The sequence below is a fragment of the Tupaia chinensis genome, unplaced genomic scaffold, assembly GCF_000334495.1.
Source record: "Tupaia chinensis unplaced genomic scaffold, TupChi_1.0 Scaffold000386_1, whole genome shotgun sequence".
In the NCBI taxonomy this organism is placed as follows: Eukaryota; Metazoa; Chordata; class Mammalia; order Scandentia; family Tupaiidae; genus Tupaia; species Tupaia belangeri.
This window is the reverse complement of record NW_006159888.1, coordinates 4,361,696-4,375,544: the sequence shown is the minus strand read 5'-3', so window position 1 is coordinate 4,375,544 and position 13,849 is coordinate 4,361,696. Positions and strand designations below refer to the sequence as shown.

Below are 13,849 nucleotides of genomic sequence, written 5' to 3'. Positions count from 1 at the left end.
AAATGTTATAGATTTTTAAAGTTGATTTTGTATTCTGCCACTTAACTATATTCATTTATTACCTTGAGAAGTTTTTTGGTGGATACCTTTGGGTTTTCTATATATATAATCATGTCATCTGCAAACAGAGATAATTTCATATTGCCTTTTATCTTATTTTCTTGTCTGATTGCATTGGCTAGGACTTCGAGCACTATATTGAAGAGTGGAGTGAGCAGCCTTGTCTTGCATGTTTTTAGTGAAAAAGCTTTCAGCTTTTGCCCATTTTGTATAATGTTAGCTATAGATTTTTCATAGATGGCTTTTATTATGCTGAGAAATGATCCTTCTATGCCAATTTTGCTGAGAGTCTTAAACATGAAGGGATATTGTATTTTGTCAAATGCTTTTTTCTGCATCAATTGAAACGATCATATGTCTTTTTGTTTTTATCTTTTTTTCTGTTAATATGGTATATTACACTTATGGCTTTGCATATGTTGACTACCCTTTGCCTCCCTGGACTAAGGCCTACCTGGTTGTGATGAATAATTTTTTTATATGCTGTTGGATAAAATTTGCTAGTATCTTGTTGAGAATTTTTGCATCTATATTCAGCAGAAATATTGGTCTGTTTTCCTTTCTTGTCATATCCTTAAGACCTAAAAACAGAACTTGAACTCCTGGGTATCTACCCAAAGGACAGGAGAATGCTCAGTCAGAAAAGTGCTTACACATCTGTGTTTATTGTGGCATTATTCACAATTGCTGAGACATGTACCTAACCTGAAAGTCCATCAACAAATGAATGAATTGAAAAAGTGTGGCACATATACTCCATGGAATACTATTCAGCGATAAAAAACAACAAGACCTTGGCATTTGATAGAAAGTGGATTAATATGGAAGATTTATTGCTGAGTGAAGCAAGTCATACTATGACACTGTATGTTCCACTTAACAGATGATGACTGTTCACACTTCATGATAGAGACTGAAATATTGGAAGGCATAAAAGCATTTAAAATAGATATGGATACTGGAGAGAGTGTGGAAGGAGGGTGGACAAGGGGAAGAGTATAGGGCAGGTATTAGGGAGAAAAAATAGAGAGGTAAGACATTTGTGGGACATAGAAATGTTTTATTACCTGTTAATGATGAGGCGAACAGTATTCTCAACTGGACTGGTCTGAGGTGTATTTTGCATTGGGTAAATGTTTCATTTAAATGATGTGCAATGATTGAATGTATAAAAATAGTAATTATAATAAAGAAGGAAAACAAACAAACAAAAAATCTACTCCCAGTTCCTTCTTTGCAATGCATTTTCTGGGACCCCTCCCTTTTTCTTGAGAGCTCTGTTTTTCCTACCCTCTCCAATAAACTCCCTGCCTTGCTATATACATAAAAAAAGAAGACAAAGAAAGAAAGAGAAAGAAAGGAAGGAAGGAAGGAAGGAAGGAAGGAAGGAAGGAAGGAAGAGAGAAAGAAGAAAGACAGGAAGGAAGGAAGGAAGGAAGGAAGGAAGGAAGGAAGGGAGGGAGGGAGGGAGGGAGGGAGAAAGAAAGAAAGAAAAAAACTTCACACAGTTTAGGTAACACAGAACCTAAGAAAAGTTGAAAATAGATTACAAAATGTTGAGAATGTCAGCTTTTTGAACTGGGACTCAGTTGGAAGTGGAATGATCACAAGTGTGTCTTATCAGTATTAATAATCAGATCTGTGGAACTGAGTAGATAGCCTTGGAATGTGTGCATAGAAATGGCAAAGGAGAGAGGCCATCAGATGGTGTGGTGGTGTATTCCCATATGGCCAACAACAGTTCGAGCACTAGATTCAGCAGCTTAAAAATCTCACTGGGCATGTGTGGATGCATGTGCCAATCCCAAAATTAGAATGTAAGAAAAGATATTACAGCATCACCATCTCCCCTAGGAGGTGATTTCTCAAGTCCCCTCTCTCCATTTCTCTATGTCTCTCTCTGGCAAGTGCATGATCCCTATCACAAAATAAGAAAAAAAAAGAAGAAAGAAAGGGCTAAAGAGTGTAAGGAAGGAGTTTATGCCTTGGGAAGAAAGTGAGATGATGGTAGTGGCTATGAGTGTAAGACCTACTGTGTACTATCGCCTAGCACATGTTTCGTCTTACAGAGTCCAAGACTTTTTTAAAAAGTATAATCATGTTTATTGATGGAAATGGAAGATCTGGCCTACAGAGCCTAAATTGCTTGTCCAATTTCACTAAGAATTGAAACATGTAGAATCACTAGAATTCTGAAGTATTTCTTTCACCAGAAAGAAATGTTAGGAAAAGTTAGTAGGTAAACGAGACAACATTTTCACCCAGAGCAGATCTTTATATCACACAAGCAATTTCCATCCATCAAAACTGTAAGTTATTCCTTCTTTTGGGTGGAAATAATTACCACGTAGTCCTGCAGCAAGCCTATTAAAATTGAAATACCCTTTGCTTGAACAATTTTGCAATCACTTTTGATTGATGGAAAGATTTATTTATTGATTCATTCATTCATCAAATACATAGCCTTGTAAGTTATGTATTTGCCATAGAGATAAATAAAGCAAAAACTCTTGCTTCCGAGGGAAGCCGTCTCAACAGGGACAGAATGTGTTAAAATAATTATAAAGCAATGGGATCAAGTCATCTAGGAAGAAGGGAAAGGGGGAATTTTTAGCTGAGTAGATATGGAAAACTTTCATAGAAACTGTTGAAACAGGGTCTCATAGGATGATTTTCAAAGCAATTAAAGAATAAATTAATCAAAATTATCTATTACATAATGTATACAGAAAACTATGATAATGCTTGCTCTGATTTGGCTGTACCCTCCAAAACTCAGGTGGAAATTTGATTGGCATTGTAGCAATGTTTAAATGTTAAGAGTTGGAACCTTTAAGAGATAACTGGGTTGGGACCAGCAGTTAGCATAATGGCTATGTCGCTGAACTTCCATGTAGTCAACCGTGGTTCGAGTTCCAGACCAGGTGGCTTAAACTCACGTTGGGCGTGTGTGTGTGTGTGTGTGCCCAAGATCCCAAGAAGAGAATGGAGGAGAAGGGATTGCAGCGTGGCCATCCCCCCGGGGGGTGATTTCTCACTTTCTATCTCTCTGTCTCTCTCTCTCTGTCTGTCTGGCTAGTGCATGCGCCCTAGAGCAAAAACCTCTCCAAATAAATAAATAAATAAATAAAAGAGATAATTAGGTCATGAGGACTCTGCCTGTATTACTAGATTAATACTAATATTACAGGACTTGGTTAGTTATTGCAGTAGTGGGCTCCTAATAAAATGAAAACTCCAGGGCCCAGCACATGGCATAGAAATTGTGTTGCTGGACTCCCACATGACCAACTGTAGTTTGAACCCTGGACCTGGTGGCTTGACACTCACTCCTGGCACATGTGCATGCATGCCCAAGATCTCAGGAGGGGAATGAAGAAGAAAAGATAAGATTGTAGTGTGGCTATCACTTTCCCTCTCACTGTGTCTGTCTCTCTCTCCAGTGAACATATGCACCCTAAGGCAAAACACACACACACACACACACACACACAACAACAACAACAACAAAAACTCTAAAATATTCCATTTAATTTTTAAAAAGTAAAAGGCCAGCCTTTTCTCTCTCTGTTTTGAAAGGTCACTTGACCTTCTACCCTCCACCTTCTGATGATGCAGCATGGAGGCCTTCAATATGTGTTAGCATCATGCTTTTGGACTTCTCAGTCTTAAGCTTTAAAAACAGTGATCTAAATACATTTCTTTCTTTTTCTTTCTTTCTCTCTCTACTTCTCTCTCTTTCTTCTTTATTTCTTTTGCTTTTACTTACTTATTTGTTTTTCTACAGGGTGCATGTGCTTATCACAGAGAGAGAGAGAAAGAGAGACATAGAGAGAGAAAGTGAGAAATCCCCCCCCCACACACACATACACACACGCTGCAACCCCTTCTTCTCCATTCTCTTCTCAGGATTTCAACACACATGCACACATGCCTGGCATGCCTTTCAAGCTGCCAGATCAGAACTCAAATCACGCAGCTGGGCTTCTGAGATTCTGTTCCCTTAACCATTGACTACTAACTGGCCCAAATGTATTTATTTTTCTTTTTTTATAAGTTACCCAGTCCACTGTATTCTCTTAAAGCCACGCAAAATGGAATATGACAATGATCAAGAGACAAAGTTATTAATGTGAATAGCTTCGTCTGTTAGATCTCTGCTCTGTGATAGGATATTTACTTGTAGTTATTTCTCAATCAATATCAAACTTATTAACGTAAATAAACAAATAAGTTTGAGTTAAAACCACGGGATTCAGTAATTTGCATGGAATCATAAAACAGCAGATTTGGACTTCTCTCAGGCATCAAGACCATGCTCCTTCTACTTTAACATACCAACACCTGTGAGACCCCTGAATTGACTCCCTGAATTTAAATACCAGTTTGAAAGACAGACAAAAAAAATCAATGACCAATAATATGAAACAGAAATCAAAATTAATGACAGAATATCTGACATACTACATTATTATTACTGTTATTATTATTATATGCCTTATATAATATATACCACCTATAAATATGGTTGTTGAAGGGAGCCATCCCATACTGTGCTTTGCAATGGTCACTTCTATGGCTCCTAAATCTGTAGCAGCTGTTGACTCAACCACAAAGTGTGAACATTCCAAATATTAGTCATCTTTGCAAGGCAGATCCTGGGACAGTGTTTTCATTTTTAAAACAATGGACATATATAACATCCAGATTTCCATATTTTGAGATTCTGGGCCTGAGTTATTTGGTTTCTCTACTCAGATCTCATGCTAAAGTCAAGGCGTCTGCCAAGGCTAGGATCTCACTTGAGACTTGGGGTCCTCTTTCCAACCTACTGACTGTTGGCAGAATTCAGTTCTTTGTGGTTGCAGAACTGAGCCCTTAGGCTTCTAGAGGCAACTCACTCTACCCTGCCATAAGGGCCTCTCCACAACATGATAAATTTCTCCATAAAGGCCAGGAGAAGAGTCTTTCTGCAGCTACGTGTCTTCTCTGAGAAGGCTCATGTGACAAGGGAAAGCCAATTCAAGATAATATCCTCAATGATTCTCAGAGTTGATCTGTCAGAAACCTTTATTATGTCTGCAAAACCTCCTTACTTTGTTATTCAACATAACCCAATCTGGGGAAAATTTTTTATCATATTCACAAGCCCTGCCCACACTCCAGAAAGAGGATTCTGTCTACCATAGACAGGATAAAGGGACTTTGTTCATTAAACCTACATTTATTGAGAGCCTATTTTTCCTGATGCAGGTGATAATAATGGCCTTTATCTCATAAAGCTGAGGGAAGCTATTGTTGACTAAATCATGACCTCTCTTCTATTCATATGTTGAAGTCCTAACCCCAAGTACTTCTAAATGTGACTGTGTTTAGAAATAGGGCCCTTACAAAGGTATTTACGGTAAAATGAGGTCACCAGGGAGGCCCCGATCCAATTTCTCCTTATTAGAAGTAGAAATCCAGACACAGAAAGACATACCACGGATGCACAAGGACAATATAAGGACACAGCTAGAAAGTCAGAGAGAGAATCCCTGGGAGAAACCAGCCCTGCTGAAACCTTGAGCTTGGACTTCTAGCCTGCATAAGTATGAGAAAATAGATCTGATTTGCCTAAACCACTAGGTTTTTGGTTCTTTCTTATGGAAGCCCCACTAAACTAACTTAAAAGCCCTCGGAGGAAACCAAGCAATTAAACAAAGAAAGAATATGACCAATTACATGCCACTGCATAGCTACATAGAAAAATAAAATAGCATAAGAGTTAGAGACTGACAACTACTGTTTTTGATGGGTTGTTTAGAAAAAGGATGTCAGATTTGAATGAAAAGGAACTCTTATCTCCTTGAATTTAGTTATTCTGGGTCTAGACTCTGGGAAAGTACCCCAGAATGCCCTGAGTGTAGGAGGGTAATATTTTTTATAGGGTGGCTGAAGCCCCTGGTGTCAGGGCCTAGAATACACCTAGGATACACTTATAGGCACCTGGAGGTATACCACTGGGCCTATGGATTCTATGATCTAAAGTATGTTACCTGATTTCAAGTTCTCTCAGCCTTTTGGAACCTCCTATGGTTCTATCCTGACCCTGCTGTGCTGTAGGGTTTTGAGTGTAATATTAAGGTTCCATTTGGACCAGACTGGTTAAGGGGGAAAACGTGTTTCGAGGTGAGTGTGAGGGAGCTAGTCTAGAATGTGAACCTAGAGATGGCAAATTCTAACTTTCCTTGCACCATGTAAGTGCTATCTCCCCAGCCATCCTTGAAGCAAGAGGCCATTAATTTGTTAAGTAGACTCTAGAAACACTGAAGGAAAAGAGAATGATATATGCAGAGAATGATGTGAGCAAAGGATGGGGCTGACATACCACGTACCCTCATCCTGTGGTAAATCCCAAAGTCTTACAGAGAATGTGACATAAGTAGGCGATTTTGTCAAGAAAGGCTGTGGCTTGACTAAGCACAGGCTCAGAGACAGTGAGCTGCCACATGGAGTTTTCTACCTCATTAAATTTGTTCATATCTGCTTTATTGAGAGATTATTTGCATGTCATGAAATTCACCCTTTTAAAGTATATAGTTCAGTGGTTGGTAGGATATTCAGAGTTGTGCAAGCATCGCCACTATTCACTACCTCACTGCTGGTTGAAGACAGGTTCAAGAAAGAATTGGAATATCTCAGAAAACATGTCAATAATTCCAGAAAAGATTTAAGATGTCTAGTGAGTCTTTGAGAAAAATTCTTTCATGAAGTATCCTAATAGGAGCAAGGTGGGAATCCAGAAGGAAAATGTTCAATTTTATTTCATGCCACTTTAACATTCTTACTACTTTTCATGTTGTCTTTGAGACACAATACCTAGTGGGGTGACTGGTACATTATTTCAGCTCATTAAATAGCCACTGAATGAATGAATGGTCACATTTCTTTAGCTAAGGCATCAAATTTTGGTGTCGTTTATGATTATTTTCAAAATGCAATTCATTTGAAGAAGGAACGTAACTTTAACCTCCTCTCACAATGCACCCTGGGTGACTATTGGCAATTTTGTTTTATTTTATAGATTTATTTTTTGCCATTACACTTATATTAATTTTATAATAATGATTCTTGGTTGTTCTCATTACTACAATGCCTCCCATAGCATGTACTTCATCTGGGATAAATTATTTGATGATATCCTAAGTTTCTCCCTCATTTTCATCCACATATATTTCAGAATGTCACCTTACCTTTCCTTATTTGCAGAACTGAGCCTTGGAATCTAAGGATCACACAAGCTAGTGTTGAATTTTGATACTTATTTTCTAAGATCTCCTGACTGTTGGTACTTCTTCAAAGCTTAGTGTCTCTGTATTCATAGATATAGGATTCCTTATAAAATTTCAGATCCTTATTTGGACTTCTTCCCAATTCATTTTGTCTTGGATTAGACGCTCATAGACATGAGAATTGTTGTTGAGATTAGTCTCAGTGTGGAATGGATACCTCTATTTGCAAATCCAACAAATATTTTTACCTGTTCCTTTTTATTTCCTGAGGGATAGCTTATATTCTGCCTCAGAGGAAAACTTTCTCAGCCTCATGTATTAGAATACTTACCTGGCAGGGGAGATAGCCATTGCACTCTGGATGTGCTGACCCCTGTGATTTCCCCAAATGTGGGAAACTTGACTTCATAATTTATGGTAGTGAGGGACTGTGTTCATGTTTACCCCTGTTTTAAAGAAAAGAAGAAGAAAGAAGAAGAAGAAAAAGAAGAAGAAGAAGAAGAGAAGAAGAAAACCTCCTGAATTAGAGAAAAGCAAGAAAGTGCAAGGCCCTGCTGTGCCTAGGAAGAAAAGCCATCCTAGGATGACATTAGACCCAATCACAGAATGGAAGGAAACTGGGCTCTTTTGATATCGGCAAGTACTTTATGATATCAAACTAGTGATTTCCTCTAACTTTCCACTTTGTATTTTGTGAAATTATCCAAATTTTATTATTTAAGTCAGAAAGCAAGGAAGTGCTAGAAAAGCAAACCAAAGGGGACATGTCATAGACACATGAGCCAAATGAAAGAGCACCAAATGGTCCAAGCCAAAACAATTCGAGCAACAAAATAAATAATTTAGCACTGGATTATAACCAAAAGTATAAAATTACATATCCTTGAGTCCATACTAATATAAAGAAATGACTGTACAGGTAAGTAGTTTGAGTGAGGGAGACAATTCTCTAAATGTAAATTCTCTATAAAGTAAATTCCTGAGGGCATACGTACTTTGGAACTAAGGAGATCAGAATTGTATAAACTTCTCTGAAGTACAAATGAGCAGAAAGAGAGTAGAGAGAAAACTGAAATGAGGAGAAAATAGGGAGGGGTGGGATAGCAGGGCTGAGAAGCAGAAGACAAAAGAATTCCAAGTAATTTATGCTCAAAGAGGTAAGGTATGACTCCCTGTCCCTTAAGTTCAGGCTGCACATAATGCATACTGCCCAAGAGAGGGGAAGTCAAACTTTACTGTGGGGAAGAGTGAAAGCAATCCCTCAGCTCTGTGATCAAGCCTAACATCCACAGTAATAAAACTTCCTGGCTGTTGATAAATATGTCCTGTGGCCTTCCTCTCAGAGAACACAATCCCAGCATTACCTTGGGGGAAAAATAATGCCAGTTTCTAGCTGGCTGATGTCAAGTATTGCCCAACACTCTCTTACCAGGCTGATATCAAGTACTGCCCAACACTCTCAAGGTCATCAAAACCAAAGTAAGTCTGAGAAACAGTCACAGCCTAGACAAACCTAAGGAGATGTAATGACTCAACGCAGTGTGGTCTCCTGGATAAGATTCCTGAGCAGATAAAGGGCATTAGAGAATTGTATAAACTTCTCTGAAGTACAAATGAGCAGAAAGAGAGTAGAGAGAAAACTGAAATGAGGAGAAAATAGGGAGGGGTGGGATAGCAGGGCTGAGAAGCAGAAGACAAAAGAATTCCAAGTAATTTATGCTCAAAGAGGTAAGGTATGACTCCCTGTCCCTTAAGTTCAGGCTGCACATAATGCATACTGCCCAAGAGAGGGGAAGTCAAACTTTACTGTGGGGAAGAGTGAAAGCAATCCCTCAGCTCTGTGATCAAGCCTAACATCCACAGTAATAAAACTTCCTGGCTGTTGATAAATATGTCCTGTGGCCTTCCTCTCAGAGAACACAATCCCAGCATTACCTTGGGGGAAAAATAATGCCAGTTTCTAGCTGGCTGATGTCAAGTATTGCCCAACACTCTCTTACCAGGCTGATATCAAGTACTGCCCAACACTCTCAAGGTCATCAAAACCAAAGTAAGTCTGAGAAACAGTCACAGCCTAGACAAACCTAAGGAGATGTAATGACTCAACGCAGTGTGGTCTCCTGGATAAGATTCCTGAGCAGATAAAGGGCATTAGACAACCCAAGGCAATTACGAAGTCTAATTGATAATAAAGGATCAATATCATTTCGGTTGTCTTAGCAAATGTATCATTGTAATAGTGAGACATCAACAGCAGGGAAATGGAGGTGTAAGAGTACACAAGGTCATTTCATATTATCTCCGCTACTTTTCTGTGAAGCTAAAATGATTCTAAGAATTATAAAAACATAGTGCAGAGTTTCCAAATACTCTTAAAGGTATCCTTTTGATGAACGGCAGCTCTTATTTTTAACATAATCAAATGTATTAATCTTTTTCTCTCTCATTAGTCATTTTTATCTGCTTTTTAGTAAACTTGTTAACTTGTGCCTTCTTGGTATCATGAACATATCCTCCCAGATCCTAGAAGGTTTATTCTTTTGATTTTCATGTAATTGGTAGGTTATATTCCATTCCCCAAAGATATCACTTTGGTACCTTCAAACATGTCATTTCTTCTACCAGGAAAGTGTGTTCTCCTCTGACTTTTCTGTCCTGGATATTTCCTGTCCCATATTTTTCTTGGTAGTTCTTATTCTCCCTCCATATTTTAGAATAAATGATTCTTCATTGGCAAGAAATACCTAAACCATAAGAACAAGTGTTTTTTCCCAATACAATTTTATCTATAGTTCTTATCACTGTCATACTTGCTTAATTATTTGCATATTTAGCAAGGTAGTCTGTTTTTTCCAATAAATTGAGATTTTCATGAAATAGCTGCTTCATCAGTATTCCCAGAATCTATCATAAACTCAGACACATAGTAGATTTTTAAAAATTATTGAATAAATGAGGAGAAAAATTTATTTAAAAACTGTCACTGAAATATATTTTAAGAAATTAACTCTAAAATATATCTTTACAAAAATTCTTTAGGAAAAAGAAGTGCCTAGGATAAAAAGTAAATTCCTAAGGGCATACGTACTTTGGAACTAAGGAGATCAGAACTGTATAAACTTCTCTGAAGTACAAATGAGCAGAAAGAGAGAGTGGAGAGAAAACTGAAATGAGGAGAAAATAGGGAGGGGTGGAAGAGAGGGCTGAGAAGCAGAAGACAAAAAATTTCTCTAAAGATCTAGAGTATCTAGTAATCATTGTTTCTCTCCCTTTTCACCCTTCTTCTCACTCTTCACCTTCCTTCTTTGAGATACAGCTTTAATTTAAGGTGTTCTGTCTCTCCAAACTGATGCTGACAATGGCCCCTGCAGCCAGTGGCTTGGCACAATGTCACAGGTGTCACTGCAGATGTGCACCATCCCCTGCCAAAGCCAGGGTTGACTGGAGCAGCCTGCACAGGACAAAGTGATGACCCTCTGGTGGCCTACTTCTGTTTCAATGGAAGTGAGAATGGGCGTGTTTGATGTTGCAGCACCCCCTGGAAATGTACTGGCATCTTGGAGAGAAGAGGATGGATTCTCAGAGACAGTGAAATGGAGAATGAACCCATTGCATGTAAATAGTGCAGGGCCAAGAGACTCTGGGGCAGCTCCTTCCTGGCCTGCACCAACTGACCTTTTCCCTGATTCTTCTTCTGACCTTCTGACTTCCCGGCTCTCCTCCTTCACCCTGCCCTGTCCCCACACCACCTAAGGTCCAGCTTCTTTTCCTCTGCTTTGACATGCTCTTCCTGGGAACTCCTTATGATTGGCTTATAATCATTCCTGATCTTGGATCATTGAAATACTAGGAGTTCTTGACCACCAGTTAAAAAGTGCCATCCGTTCCCTTGATCAGGCTTTATCATCTTGCTGTGTTCTATTGCCTTGAATGCATATCACACTGATATCATCTATGTTATGTATCTGCTTCCTCCTGTGTTACATACAATGTGCTCTCTAAGGACATGGACTTTCTGTCTTGTTCCCCACAGTGTGCCCAGAATCTGGATAAGTACCTGATAATTAATAGGCTCTCTGTAAGTAATTACTGAATAAAAGGAAGCATCTGGGTTACAAATGAATAACTGTATACATGACAAAGAGGAAAGGAACCCACTAGTAAGGTTCTGGGTGATTGGAATTGCTTGTAATACATGGGAAGTTCATGTAAGGTCATGGTGCAAGTGTTTTTCATTCTTTCTGCTCTTCTTTTTCTCTCACTCTTGCTCTATTTCTGCTTTCAGGTACGCGACCTGGATACTAGGCAAAATGAGCCACTACCCTAAGCACTGAGCAGCGACCTACCTGGGGTGATGTGTGTGCATGCCTTTGTGCCTGTGTGCATGTGTGTGTAGGCCTACCCACCAATCTGGCAGACAGAGTGCTTATAGGTCCTCTAGATAGCATGGAGAGTGTCAGTCATGGCCAGTTCAGTATGTAAGGCTCATAGTTTGCAAGGTGGCAGCCATGCCTATGTCTGTGCCTATGTCTGTGCTGGATGGGGGCGCATGTCTTTCACATGCTTAAGACAAAGATTTCAGATGGGAGGTGACCAGAATCCACACCTCATCAATGCTTTATGCTAGTAAATAAAAGGCCATGGTGGTTTTAGAGTTATGAAGTATTTCACCAGGAATCTGAATACACATGATACTACACTAATGCTATGAATGTATTAGTGTATTTTCCTGGGCTGTTAAAAAGGGAAATTATACTGTATTTTTATATCAATTCTTTAAACCATGCAGCTCTTTAGTCATGATATGCACAAAAGACTTTATAGTTTCTGTCTATGATAATATATTTGAAACGTTCCACTTTAATTAAAGAACATGAGGGCGTGAAAATGATGGAAAGTTATTTTGACAGAGTTTTGCTATTTTATGAAAAACAAAATTCGCACTTCAATAAAAACATATAATTTAATGTATTTTCTTAGTTTTTGAGTCTTAATTCAGGAAACTACACTTCGAAAATCAGGAGAAAAGTGGAATCTCTCATTATGTTTAAGTATTTTATTTTGCTGTATTATACTTCTACTCATAATTATTACTAAAGGAAGATTTTTAAAAGAAGTGTATCTTGTTTTATTTCTTTTAAAGTCTGTTCCTTTCATGAGGGCAAATGACAGAGAAAGAGCGACAGAGCAAGAAGAATAAGCACCCTCAATAAGGGCTCGTGCCCCAACCCTCCCATTCCTAGCATTTCCGGCATTGTCCTCTTAATGTCAATACATTTTCCTGCTCTCCAGTATCATCTAGTTTGAAGACAGTTTTAATAGCTTTATTGAGCATCATAATTATATGTAATAGTCATCTTTTTCTATAATAAAAACTAATAATATAGGCCCAAAAGATTGTTCAGTGTTTCATAATTTGAATTAATAAGGAAACTTGTCACAAAGTTTATAGAGCCTTTTAAACTTCTGTATAAGAAGGAGGAAAAGTGGTGGGAAAATGAGAAAAGTAGAGCATTCAGTTTAGGAAAAACATTGTCTGCATAATATATATATTTTTTTTTGAAAAAGAGAACTTGATATGGAAGAGCAGAAATTATCAAAGAAAACTTTCAAGAATTTTACTCAGTTATGGAGATTAAGTAAGACTAGTCCAGAGGTCAGCAATTTTTCCATAAAATACATAAGAACATACAGTTCAGTCTCTAGCAGCCATGTTCACATTCAGTCCCTGCTACAACTACACAGCTCTGCTGTTACAGCACCAAAGTGCCTGCAGGCACCATGAAGGAATGCGTCTAGTTGTGTTCCAACATTTTATTTATAAACATTGAAATCTGAATTTTCTATAATTTCCATGTATTATGAAATCTGTTTCTTCTCAACCTCCTCTTCCTCCTTTCCATTTAAAAATGTAAACATTTTGTTAGATTCTGGACCAATCAAGAAATCAGGTGGTGAGTTAGATTTACACTTTGGGCTGTAATTTCCCAACCTCTAATCTAACCTTTAAAGATCCATGAAGGACTCAGAACAATCTATGCATGAATATGACTCTAGGATATACCCTGTGGCAGCTCAGATATCAGGGACAAAGGGATTGAATTAAAAGCTACTGGCTACATTTCTATATATTAAAAAAGAGATTTGAAAATGTGATTATTATCTGTTGAAGCTATTTTATAGTTTAATCAACTGGACTAGGGAGAAATGTTCACATATTGAAATATTCATTTTGTAAGCTAAATAATGTGATTGAATGTATAAAAGAAAATGAAATAAAACAAAAGAAAAAAGAAGAAAGATAATCAAGTAGAAATAAGAATTCAGTAAAGTTACTATTGATTCAACAATACAATTGAAAGTTCGTATCGAAACTCCTAATTATTCATAACAAGATTTTAGTTTAGATTTAGTTTTGTGTTTTAGAGTTTTAGAATGCAAATGCAAATAGTTCATTGCGTATGTGTGTGCATGTGTGTGTACAGGCACTAGTGCTTAATTTTTACAAACTGATT

General features: G+C 37.9%; 1 pseudogene; it reads left to right on the top strand.

Moving 5' to 3' along the window:
- The first annotated feature begins 7,657 nt into the window (after positions 1 to 7,657).
- On the top strand, positions 7,658 to 7,783 carry LOC114008772 (uncharacterized; annotated as a pseudogene).
- Positions 7,784 to 13,849: the final 6,066 nt, after the last annotated feature.